Source organism: Xyrauchen texanus, chromosome 8 (genome assembly GCF_025860055.1).
Source record: "Xyrauchen texanus isolate HMW12.3.18 chromosome 8, RBS_HiC_50CHRs, whole genome shotgun sequence".
Classification (NCBI taxonomy): Eukaryota; Metazoa; Chordata; class Actinopteri; order Cypriniformes; family Catostomidae; genus Xyrauchen; species Xyrauchen texanus.
In genome coordinates, this window is record NC_068283.1 from 11,582,118 (window position 1) to 11,595,580 (window position 13,463).

General features: G+C 39.0%; 1 pseudogene; it reads right to left on the reverse strand.

The window, feature by feature from the left end:
* LOC127648402 (protein sidekick-2-like) overlaps positions 1-10,923 on the reverse strand; it is a 117,335-nt pseudogene extending 106,412 nt beyond the window's left edge.
* Positions 10,924-13,463: the final 2,540 nt, after the last annotated feature.

Below are 13,463 nucleotides of genomic sequence, written 5' to 3' on the forward strand. Positions count from 1 at the left end.
GGTTGATAAAACTTTAATTGAAGGCGGGATGTAAGCCTTATCTAGAAACCAGAATATCATAGAGACTTAGGGATGGTGGGCTCTATTGATTTGGGCCAGTAAACAACCAGAGCACCCTAGCAACTGCACCGCAATGCTCTGGTATCATGAAGGCGAGCTCCCATTTATATATATATATATATATATATATATATAGATTTACATTTACATTTATGCATTTGGCAGACGTTTTTATCCAAAGCGACTTACAGTGCACTTATTACAGGGACAATCCCCCCGGAGCAACCTGGATTAAGTGTCTTGCTCAAGGACACAATGGTGGTGGCTGTGGGGATCGAACCAGCGACCTTCTGATTACCAGTGATGTGCTTTAGTCCACTACGCCAAAATACGTAAAATTCTAGTGGCCCCACTTTATATTTGGTTTCTTTAACTACTATGTACTAACATTTAAATACATAAAGTACAAAAGAATGTATTTATTGTGCAACTGCATGTTGTATAGAAAAATTCTCACAAGATTTACATGTGTTGCTACTGAGGTTGAGGGACCAGTAGATTTAAGATCAGGGTTAGGGTTTAGGGTTGGGATAAGGTTATTTAAACTGTGTAACTACAGATGTAACTACAGATGTAATTAAATGCATGTATTTCAAATGTAAGCACAATGCAACAACATGTACTGCATATACATAATAAGTACATTGTATTAACTGCACAAGTACATAGTAGTTAAAGACACCTAATATAAAGTAGGTCCAATCTACTTGAAGTTTAATATATAGCTTTAGGGTGCTGGACCTTGGACATTTCACTGTTATCGGAGCTACTCTACAGCAAGAGTGACAACTAATATAGAACCAAAGTGACTGAAAAAAAGGTATTTTGGGGTGTTGCTTATCATTTCAGCTGGTTAGGACATTCAAGATTTTTCACTTGTAGAGTTATGGCCATGCATCTCGTCAGAATGTGGTGTTACACTTACAGGCGACCTGGACTTGTGAACTCCTCTGCATAAGAGCTCCGACCCTGTTCCTCACAATACATCTGTAGAAGCCTGTGTGAGAACGGTCCAGCGATGGAATTACATACCTGGTGAAAGAAAATTGTATCCCATGAAACATTCTCTGTTTTTTCCTACTATTCATTTGCACAGTGCAAGAGCTTGCAGCTAGCTCAAAGAATGGATTAAAACCAATTGCTTTTGATTAAAAAGAGTTAATTATCACTATAATAAATCATACAGTGCTAGCTTCTGCTTGAGTGCTGATTGGCTTTAACACTCAGCCGGCTCAAAGTCCATGGCTAACCCGTTAAGGTAAGAACCCTCATCAACAATAAATAGGGTTCCTCGTGCAGACTGGGAACCCTAGGGAGAGGACATTAATACTAGTGAGAGTGAACACAAGAGATATACACTCACCTAAAGGATTATTAGGAACACCATACTAATACTGTGTTTGACCCCCTTTCGCCTTCAGAACTGCCTTAATTCTACGTGGCATTGATTCAACAAGGTGCTGAAAGCATTCTTTAGAAATGTTGGCCCATATTGATAGGATAGCATCTTGCAGTTGATGGAGATTTGTGGGATGCACATCCAGGGCACGAAGCTTCCGTTCCACCACATCCCAAAGATGCTCTATTGGGTTGAGATCTGGTGACTGTGGGGGCCATTTTAGTACAGTGAACTCATTGTCATGTTCAAGAAACCAATTTGAAATGATTCGAGCTTTGTGACATGGTGCATTATCCTGCTGGAAGTAGCCATCAGAGGATGGGTACATGGTGGCCATAAAGGGATGGACATGGTCAGAAACAATGCTCAGGTAGGCCGTGGCATTTAAACGATGTCCAACTGGCACTAAGGGGCCTAAAGTGTGCCAAGAAAACATCCCCCACACCATTACACCACCACCACCAGCCTGCACAGTGGTAACAAGGCATGATGGATCCATGTTCTCATTCTGTTTACGCCAAATTCTGACTCTACCATCTGAATGTCTCAACAGAAATCGAGACTCATCAGACCAGGCAACATTTTTCCAGTCTTCAACTGTCCAATTTTGGTGAGCTCTTGCAAATTGTAGCCTCTTTTTCCTATTTGTAGTGGAGATGAGTGGTACCCGGTGGGGTCTTCTGCTGTTGTAGCCCATCCGCCTCAAGGTTGTGCGTGTTGTGGCTTCACAAATGCTTTGCTGCATACCTCGGTTGTAACGAGTGGTTATTTCAGGCAAAGTTGCTCTTCTATCAGCTTGAATCAGTCGGCCCATTCTCCTCTGACCTCTAGCATCAACAAGGCATTTTCGCCCACAGGACTGCCGCATACTGGATGTTTTTCCCTTTTCATTCCATTCTTTGTAAACCCTAGAAATGGTTGTGCGTGAAAATCCCAGTAACTGAGCAGATTGTGAAATACTCAGACCGGCCCGTCTGGCACCAACAGCCATGCCACGCTCAAAATTGCTTAAATCACCTTTCTTTCCCATTCTAACATTCAGTTTGGAGTTCAGGAGATTGTCTTGACCAGGACAACACCCCTAAATGCATTGAAGCAACTGCCATGTGATTGGTTGATTAGATAATTGCATTAATGAGAAATTGAACAGGTGTTCCTAATAATCCTTTAGGTGAGTGTATATGTATGTATGGGAATAAGGACCAGGGCAGTGCTCCGGGGCCTCAGATTACAAGAGGCCTTCAAACATTAGGCCACAGACTGGCAAAGTGAAATTGCATTTCACACGCGTACTTTACAGGAGTTTCTGCGGATAACATTGGACAATATTCATTGCACGTTAAAACAAAGAGCTGTTGCTATATCCAGTTAACAGAAGAAGGGGTTTAACAATGTGTATTTCTAATGATATCGACCACAATTGTGGTGAACATTCACAAGCCATAGAGCAGTACTGGCTTTGCATGGTCTCTGTTTCCAAATGCATTACTCATATAATTATTTTGATTCATTTTGGTAGATAAAGTATACCCTTGTGATAGTGCACGTTATATAAAATGGGACAGTTGATGATACTCCAGCTTTCCAGCAATTGCAAGAGTGAACGATAATATATTTCTTAACATAGTGACTCTTACTTTGACCATACCATTTGTCTAATAGTGGCCAATATTATTTCATTTTACTGTTGTTATGCAGTATAACATAAATTTCACTTTCAGAAAAATGTACATTGATTAAACATTGCATCCTGTCCCGAGATTGTCATTCAGATTTGTCATTGTCATTTCTGAGTGTTTGTAGGGTTCTACTGATCTGAAGAGAGCCCTGATGATTGAATGAGGAATGCTTATGAGAAATGAACTTTTTACTCTTCTTTTTTTTTTGTATTAAATTTCTTTTGACTCATAAGACTTCATTTATTTTCTGAGGTCATTTAGGAATTGGGCAACACGGTTCGGGTGGTATGTTACGCACTGTAGATTCAAAAGATTAGACTCGAAAGAGTCATTTGTTTGGGAATCAGGCTGCACTGCTCGGGATGTATGTTTTGCATTGTAGACTCTAAAGTACCAACTCATAATTGGCATTTGTTTGGAAATCAGGCTACACTGCTCATGCTTCATGCTGTATGTTTCACATTGTGGATCCCAAAAAACTAGCTCATAAGAGTCATTCGTTCTGGAATTGGTCTACACTGGTGACACTGGTGTATGTTTTTCTCTGTAGATTCAGAGGAACCGACTAATAAGAGTCATTTGTTCAAGAATTGGGCTAGAGGTCTGCATTCCCGTGGAACTCCCACAGAACCCGTGGGGCCTGATTAGATGTCTTGCGGTGTACGATTAAATGTCCGAGTTGAAGGCGGAAGTGGACGGTACTTCCATGAGATGTGGATGGGACCGGGTGGTCAAACAATAGCCTGAAAAATCCGTTGTGGATCTCTTTTTTTATTTTATTATTTAATGAATGCCCCCCCAAAAATCTAATTGGTCTTTTTTTATAATGAAAAATAAATGTGCACACAGCTTGTGCATTCAATTATCCAATATTTAGAGCTGGCAGGTGGTCAAACTGACTTTATAAGAATGGCAGATCAGAGTGCAAAATGTGTTATCAAAGGATGTGAAACGCAGATTAGAAAATGGTTAATTTAGAAACAAACCTCAGGCTAGTCAAATTGCTGTCGTTTTTACACTTCATCTGATAATAGCAATAGACAGGAAAAAAAAGATCTTTGAGTATGGCTTTTGCGCTATGTGGAATACAATTGGTGGGTGCGGGAACAGGAGCGGACGGGAAGAAAATCACTGTGGGCAGAGAGCCGGTGAACATTGAGTAAAATTTGTGGGAGTGTGCGGGAGAGGTATGGAACAAACAGTTCTGCGCAGACATCTAAACTGGGCTACACTGGTCTTGCTGTATGTTTTGCGTTATCCACTTTTCCTATACGTCCTGAGATAATTAGCACGAAATGTGGGCGTTGTTTGCATTATCAAGCAAACACAGTTTTGTTGCAGCATACATCCATTCATTCTTTCATTGCAGTGTTGGGATTTTGAGGAGAAGGTTTCTGATTTCATGATGACATCCATCAATTACTATGTCAGTGTGTTACCGAATGATAATAAACTGCAAAAAAGTCATAAAGACAAAGAAAGCATGGACAAAACCGGCACACTGTTTTCCCCAGACGTAGTTGAAATTTAATATAAGCACAAATGCCAAATTTCTAGCAAAATATCCACAGAGTACCTCAGTTAGTTCAGCTTCAGATGTGTGTGCTTGTCATCTTCTCACCCGCCATGTTGATATAGAAACACTGAGGAAGAGCTGTAATGTTCTCATGCTGGGCTATGTGGACAGTTATTTCTTTTTTAATCCATGAGTTAGTTTAAACTTTTGTTCAGCACAATGTTTGATTGACATGTGAGAGGGGGTGCTTAGCTGCAGTCCGGGACACATAAGGATGGTGTTTACACCTTAATTGTCACATGGTTTTTGACTATCTCTGTCTGTGTTTTTTTGTGATCCAATCACAAAACGTTTTGAACCCCGTTTACAACTATATTAAGCGCTGATCATTTGCAATCCGATCGTCTGAAATGTGTCTTAATACCAGCTCTGTAAACAGGGTCTAAAATGACTGCAGCCGGAGTTAGCAAATGCTATAGAACGACTTCCGTTGGAGATCACACTCACATTCATTTCCTCGGTAAGACCCCCCAAAAAGGTGGATAGATTTAAAAGAATCAACTCATAAGAGTCATTCATTTGTGAATCTGGCTAACAGCTTTTTCTGCATGCTTTTGTTTGCGTGTATATTCAAAAGAACTGACTGTGGATCCAAAAATAACTGGCACATAAGAGTCATTCATTTGGTAATCTGGCTGCAAAGCTCTCGATGTATGTTTCGCAATGTAGATTCAAAAGAACCAACTCATAAGAGTTATTTGTTTGGGAATTGGGCTACTCTGATCTCGCAGTATGTTTTGTAGTGTGGATTCAAAAGAACCAACTCATTAGCCATTTGTTTGGGAATTGGACAAAACTGGTCAAGCCAAGGTTTCACAGGACTCAAAAGAACAAATAAGAGTAATTTGTTTGGGAATCTGACTATACTGGTCACGTTGTATGTTGTGCACTTTAGATTCAAAAGAACCGACTCATTAGAGTAATTTGTTTGGGAATCAGACAACACTGTTTTCCCTGTTTGTTTTGCTTTTTAGATTTAAAATAGCCAACTCATAGAAGTCATTAATTTGGATATCGCAACACTGCTCTTGCTGTATTTTTCGTGGAGTCTAAGAATAACACAGACTCATTAGTCATTTGTTTGGGAATTGGACTACACTGGAACGCACTGTATTTTCTAAATGTTACTGATTTTTAGGCGTTTTTGCCAAATCACCCTTGTCACTGAAAGTAGAATAAGGGGTCTGCCAGTTGGAGGCAGATCCAAATACATTTGCCCACGGCTAGGGTATTCACAAAAATTCAACAGGCCCCCTAAACAACCCACCCAATGAGTTGGCTAAACACAGAGGTCCTTAGTGGGCCCCCTTCGCCACAGGGGCTGTGACAATATTCCTGTTTATCCCCCACTGACAATGACAGACTCACAGGGGCATGATCCGGCCCTAGGATATGGGTTGTGTATGTGCCTCTGAAGGTCTCTTTGAAAGCCTGTGAAGGTGGCCATGAGTTCAATTGAATTAAAAAATAACACCAAAGTAACAGGCACTGGCCATCATAAAAAGTGAAGTATGCAAGGGTGTTTTCATACACCTACGCACACTGCTTCAGTCATAAGCCCCATGGCGAGACCTATAAGTTAAATACAGTGATAAAGAGAAAGTAGAGCATGTGGACAGTGGGCAGTGGTGCTTTTAACAAAGCAAGTCACAAATGGCACATTTTTACAGAGCCATCTCCTTAGTTTCATGCATTACTGTTTGTACGTTTTTACTGTAAGAAGTGGATTCAAGCTTTTTCTTTGATCAAAGGACATAAGGAATAAAAAGAAGTGTGCTGGTCCACACACACAAGCAAAATCAAACACATAAACACACACACACACACACACACACACACACACACACACACACACACACACACACACACACACACACACAGTTATACATTTCAGTGTCAGAGAGTGCAGGAGACTGTTGGGAAGATTTTGTCACTAGGGATCTTTTCAAGATGCTCTGTGGACTGTTGTTGTCTTGAGCATGCGAGAGACTAGAAAATGTCTAATCTTACATAGAGTGAGCACCAAGGCCCAGTTGTAAGAAACACTTTAAGTAAAATAAAAAAATTACTTTGTTATAATTGTAAGAATTGTATGAAAACCCTATGTAAGAAATGAATGTGAAAGACACTACCAGAACCAAAGCGGCTGAGAATGTTGGCAAGGCACTGAATTTGAATTGGAATTACAGGAAGAGGAGTTAACATATCTGAAAGAATTTAACACAATAATTATGCAACAAAACATAATTATTTAATTAATTAATTTTGACTAATTATGCTATTTATTCCCAGATATGTAGAATGTATTTATTTATTTATTTTGGATTTTCTCCCCTTTTTCTCCCAATTTGGAATGCCCAATTCCCAATGTGCTTTTTACGTCCTCGTGGTCACGTAGTGATTCACCTCAATCCAGGTGGGGGATTACGAATCCCGGCTGCCTCCGTGTCTTATCACGTGGCTTGATAAGCACGTTGCTACGGAGACATAACGCGTGTGGAGGCTTCACGCCATCCACCGCGGCATCCATGCTCAACTCGCCACGTGCCCCACCGAGAATGAACCACATTATAACATTCACGAGGAGGTTAACCCATGTGATTCCTTAGCAACCGGGACAATTTGGTTGCTTAGGAGACCTACTCAGCACACCCTGGGATTCAAACTAGCAAACTCCAGGTATGGTAGCCAACATCTTTACCACTGAGCTACCCAGGCCCCACATTTGACTTTTTTTGGACATGTTTCTCAAAGCTCTAAACTGAAATCACATTGTTTTCAGATAACTAAAAAATACCTATTGACATAAAAATGCTATGTTCTTCCATGATGATCCATAAAATAAAAGTAATCTTTTTAAATATAATGAAAAGCACTAAATATATAGTTTTATATGTGGCTTTTCAAACATTTCTGGATATACCTGTCAGGACTCTGGGCCGATCGGTCATTGCTTTATGATCCGCTGTGTTTGCATGTGGTTGTGCGTGCCGGTGTGCCGCCTCGTGTTCTTTGTTGTGTTTGGCATTTTTGACCGTGTGCTGGTTGGAGGTGTAATTAACATCACCTGTGTCTCATTTGTCCACATGTATTTCTTTCTCCTCCTTTTGCCAGTTTGTTGCTGGTTTATCTCCAGATTGCATCATTTTGTGTCAGTCTCTCTGAAGAGTTATTGCTATTAAATCATTGAGTGATCTCCTGCTCTCTTTTTATTCTGTCTGCTCTGTCGGAGATCATTTGCTTTTTGTATTAAATGTTTTATTTACTATATTGCTAAATTGATATTGCGGATGCTGAACAGAATATCAGAACAGGTATCCGTTACCTCTGATGTCTTCATCCTTCAAGTTGCTACAGGGTGCAACTGTTTTCACAAATGTGGATCTCCGCAAAGCATACCCACTAGTGAGGATCAGGAAGTGGGCTGAGTAGAAGATGGCTTTCAACACCCCACGGGCTACTTTGAATACTTGTCAAAGCCGATTGGCCTCACCAACGCCCAAGCTGTCTTCCAATTACTCTAACTATTACTTAGTTAATTATGTGCTCTGGGACATGATTAACAAGTTTGTATTCATTTACCTGGATGACAAAATTATTTCTTGTCTCTTCAGGTACACATGGGGCAGTTTATTCCGTTTCTTGGACTGCCCTCAGCTCGTGGGACAGCGACCACTTTCGTGGATCATGTCTTTCAGATTCATGGCATTCCGACGGATGTTGTTTCTGACAGGGGTCCCCAGTTTGTGTCCCGGTTCTGGGAGTTTTGTCAACAGCTTTGGTTAGTTTGTCATCTGGGTTTCACCCCCAGTCCAATGGCCAGTCAGAGCAGGCTAACTAGAGTCTAGAGGGGATGTTTCTTTGTGTGGCCGCTAGGAACCCCTCATCCAAGAGCGAATGGCTTACATTAGACGTGTATGCTTACAACTCACAGCCGGCGTAATCGACAGGTCTCTCCTCGTTTCAGTGCTGTGTCTTGTACCAACCACCACTATTCCCCAAGCTCGAACCTCGTGTAGTGGTGCCCTCGGTCCATGTTGCTTCTCAGGGCTGGGAGACTTAACAAGACTTGTGTGTATCACCACCGTTCAGCACCTACCAGGTATATGGTCGGCCAGAAGGTCTGGCTGTCCGCCAAAGATATACCACTCAAAGTGTCCTCTCGTAAACTCTCTCCCAGATTTATTGGCCCTTTTGTTGTTGCTAAGGTGCTCAGACTCCATGTCTCCAAAGTCAAACCTATCTTGCAGTCCCCGTTTCAGACCACCGTCTCTCCCGGACCCCCTCCCTCTAGACTTATTGATGGGGGCCCGGCTTATATGGTCAGTCGATTACTGGATGTTGGGGCCGGGGGAATCAGTATTTGCTTGATCAGGAGGAGTATGCTCCGGGGGAGAGAAGTTGGGTTCTGGCTGGGACACCTCGGACTGCTCTCTCATCCACGACTTCCACCGACATCACAGGGTCGAGTCCCTTGAAGTGCCAGGTGACGCTTCCTTGGTGATGGGTACTGTTGGGACTCTGGGCCGATCAGCCATTGCGGTGTGATCCACTGTGTGTGAGTGTGCATGAAGGTTACGTGCTGCCTCGTGTTCTTTGTTGTGTTTGGTGTTTTTGACAGTTGGCATGTGCCGGCACAAATGTGTTACCCATCGGGGTTATCAGCACGCCGATTGGAGGTGTAATTGTCGTAACCTGTGTCTCGTTTGTCTGCGTGTATTTCTTTCCCCTCCATTTGCCAGTTTATTGCTGGTTTATCTCCATAATCTCTGTAGAGTTCTAGCCATTAATCTTATTAAACGATCTCCCTCTCACTGTTTATTCTGTCTAATCTGTCGGCAATAATTTTCTTCTTGTATTTAATTTTGTCCTTATTATTTTTTATTTACCAATTACACTGTTCTCCTCTCTGCTGCCAACCCAGTGTCTGCTCCCTCTATTGCTGGTGGTGACGTTTTGCTAGGGGCCTGGTGTGTGTTCACTCCCTGGGAGTCCTTCCATTCCACTCTGTGAGCCATCCTTGACATTTCCTATTATACTGCTTACTCTGAGTTTCATTCCCTGACAATACCTCCTTTTGTGAGTATGATAACATGTCAATGGGAAATTCAGACTGAAAAATAAAATATATTGTGAAAAACAGTGGAATTTTAAAAGCAATTTCAATCCAATTTTGAATGGTGCACAACTGTGGTAAGCACTGCTGGTAGGTTTGTCTTTTGCAGGCCTTTGAAGCCATTAGAATTCCTTTAAATGCAAATCCAGATACATTATAAAGACTCCATCAGCAGTCCTCTGGTCAGCAGCTACACAGAGTGAGAGCAAAAATTACAGCCCACCCACCTCACCATGAGCTAAGAGTGACTTTGCCTTTTCAAATATAAATATTACATAGCTCTTGCAGCTATTGAATATAATTCACAAGGTACTTGGCAACCTGCTTTTTCTTGATGGATAATTCTGCACTCGCCTCACCAGGGATACAACATTTATGTAGAATACATAAAACAAGACACGGACAACAGCGAGCATTCAGAAAACACATCTCTTGCTCATATAATATGAGCTGAGAGGCAATGAGTGTGATTTCATGCCTGCTAAGGGAATGAGGCTCCACATCTCAAGAGGATAACAGTTCTCTAATGCCTCTGACTCACTAAAATGAAATCAAACATTACTTACATTGTTCTAAGGTACTAAAAGTAAAATACACACTAAATCTATTGAAAACTGGTTACATTTTACAAAAAGGCTGTATTTGTTAACATTAATTAACTATATTAGCTAACATAAATTTCACTGAACAATTTGTTCATTTCAACATTTGAACTGTAACAATGAACAATTTTATTTTTATGAATTAGAATGAAACAAGATTAATAAATGTGATGGAAAAAATACTGTTTATTGTTACCTCATGCATTTATAATGTTAACAACAGAACCTTATTGTAAAGAGTTACAAAAACTCTACCAGAAAACACAGAAAAACTGAAACTAACATTGAAAACGAATTGCATATTAAAAATTAGAACTATAATGACCCTGCTCCCACCTGTACTCCAGGGAGAAACGCATCAGCTCGGTACCGTTGTAAAGCCATTTGAACTCCAGGGGCCAACTGCCCTCAGCCATACAGGTGAGGACCAACCGATTCCCTTCCAGGTGGACCTGGGTTGCCACTGGCTCCATCTTGAAGTAGGGTGGAACGTCATCTGGGAAAGGGGTGGAGAGAGAGAAATAGAAAGAGGATTAATGTGGATCACCCAAGTAGAACATGTTCCTGGATCAACATCCTTGTTAGTCCTGGAACAACATCACTGTCAGCCAATCAGATTTTAAGGTTAAGTTTAGAGTTTGGCTTAAGGTTGCAGTAACATAGACATTTACATCTATTTATTATATATTTAGCTGACGATTCAATCCAAAGCTGTTTACAAATGTGAATAATACAAGCAGATTAATCCAAGGGAGAAAACAAAACAAGCAGTAATACCATAGCAAATTTCTACTGAAGACTAGAACAGCACAGTGCTACAGCAGAAGTGTAAGTGCAGAACAGTGTTTTTATTTTTTTTTACATTGAATATTCAAGATCCATTTGATGTTTAAACAGTTTTGGGGGTTTGAAGCATACAGTATGGAACATCATTAACTATAGAATTGGGACTATCAAAAAACAACCGATGCCCTACTATTTTTGCGGGCTGACATTATGTTATCATACTTCTTATTAAAACTAAGTCAGAAATGTATTAGTCATTGACAAATATGGATGTTTGAGGTCATAAATTTTTTTATATTTTAAAAGTCTAGTTAAAAACACGTGTGTCAAGACCCTAAAGTGTAATTATTTGTGTCCATGTTAGTTTCATAATAATAATAATAATAATAATAATAATAAAAGCAGTTATGGCTTTTTCTGCAAAAAAAATAATCATTAAAATACTTTTCTTGCATCATGAACACATATCTTTCACAATTTATCATTGATGTAAAAACACGTTTTATAAATATAATTAAATTCTGAGAAAGAAATAAAGAAATTACACATTTTCTCAAGGATACTCCATTAGACCTGAATAAAATGTGCCTTTTAATAATATAAAAATATATTAATAATATATATTTAAAAACATATTTTTTCATTATTTTTCAAGAAATAATAATAATAATTATATATATAATTATTATTATTTCTTGAAAAATAATAAAAAAAATTTTTTTAATATATATTAATAAAATATTTTATATTATATAAAAAAAAATACATAAATATATATATATATATATATATATATATATATATATATATATATATATATATATATATATATATATATATGTGTTTGTATAATTTTTATAATATTAATTTGATTTGGTTAAAAAATTTAACACTTCAATGTTTATTCAATGTTTTGTTATCAAATTGTAATGTGTAAATATTAGAAATAGGCTAAAATGTTTTTGTGTTCATTACAAAAGAGATGCATTCAAGTAATTGTTGTGGATTACATTTATGTGTTTATGTATAATTTAATAGATTCAGACAAAAAAATAAATAAAAGAGTTGCATCATTGACCCTTATGCATTTTTACAGTTTATTAATATATTTGTATATATTATTATTAATATTATTATTATTATGATACTAACATGGACACAAATATTACACTTTAGGAAATTGACACACGTGTTTTAAACTAAACTTTTAAAAGATTCAAAAATTGTATGACCTCAAACATCCATATTTGTCAAACAAAAATATCAGCTACAACTATACATTAACATGCAAATTTCATGTGTCATTTATGTGTTAACACAAGCTGCTGAGTTATTATTATTTATAAAAATGAGATTCTTTTCCGACCATCAGTCAACAAACCCTCAATAAACACAGCAGGTGTCATGAAGGTAGCAGCATGGAGATGCACTTTCAATTGAACCAAACTCACTAAGTTGACACTAAAATGGCTCATTCACAGATGATATTGCCATTAAAGTTCAATTCAAGTTCATTCAGATTAAAATGTGGCTAAAAGTGGTGATGTCTGAGTGGCTTACTTTGTTCACTTTGGAATGAGTTCATCCATTACACCAGTTTGATCCATTCAGGCCGATTTGTGGACCGGTTGCAAACATGATGGTGATATTGACCAGATAATCAGCCAAATATAATGCTGAGAAAGCAATGAGAAATAACACAAATTCTAATTGCCCACAACATGCACTCCTTTACAAGCCATGTCTCAGACCGAGCTATGATTGTTTCATTATTTCTTGAAAGTTGTTCCATACCAACAAAGGACAGTTATCCAAAAACACGTCTTACTTTATAAATCACATCGTACTGAGAGTGAGCGAGACGGAGACAAAGCATGAGCAATTAAGGCCAAAGAGCTGAACACAATGTAACAAATAGAATTTGGCCTCTTAAAATATAACAGAAAATCTTAGAAACGATTTTATTTCTTTGTTGTTTTTCTCTGTTGTGATCTTGTGCAGGTCTGGAGCTGAAACCGAAAGCATCTGAAGTTATGATAGATGATCAGGAGTCTGACAGGGCAAGTGAAGGAAGGTTTGAAGATAGCTTTAAGATGCCCCCCCAGCAAACCTGACAGAATGAGCTATAGTGTGCTGAGAAATCCATTCATCCTCAGTTGTTTCGAAAACAGCCGGATTATACAGACTCTCAGACAAACACAAAACCCTGCATGCACACACCTTCAGCCAGTAGACAAAGTGCTTT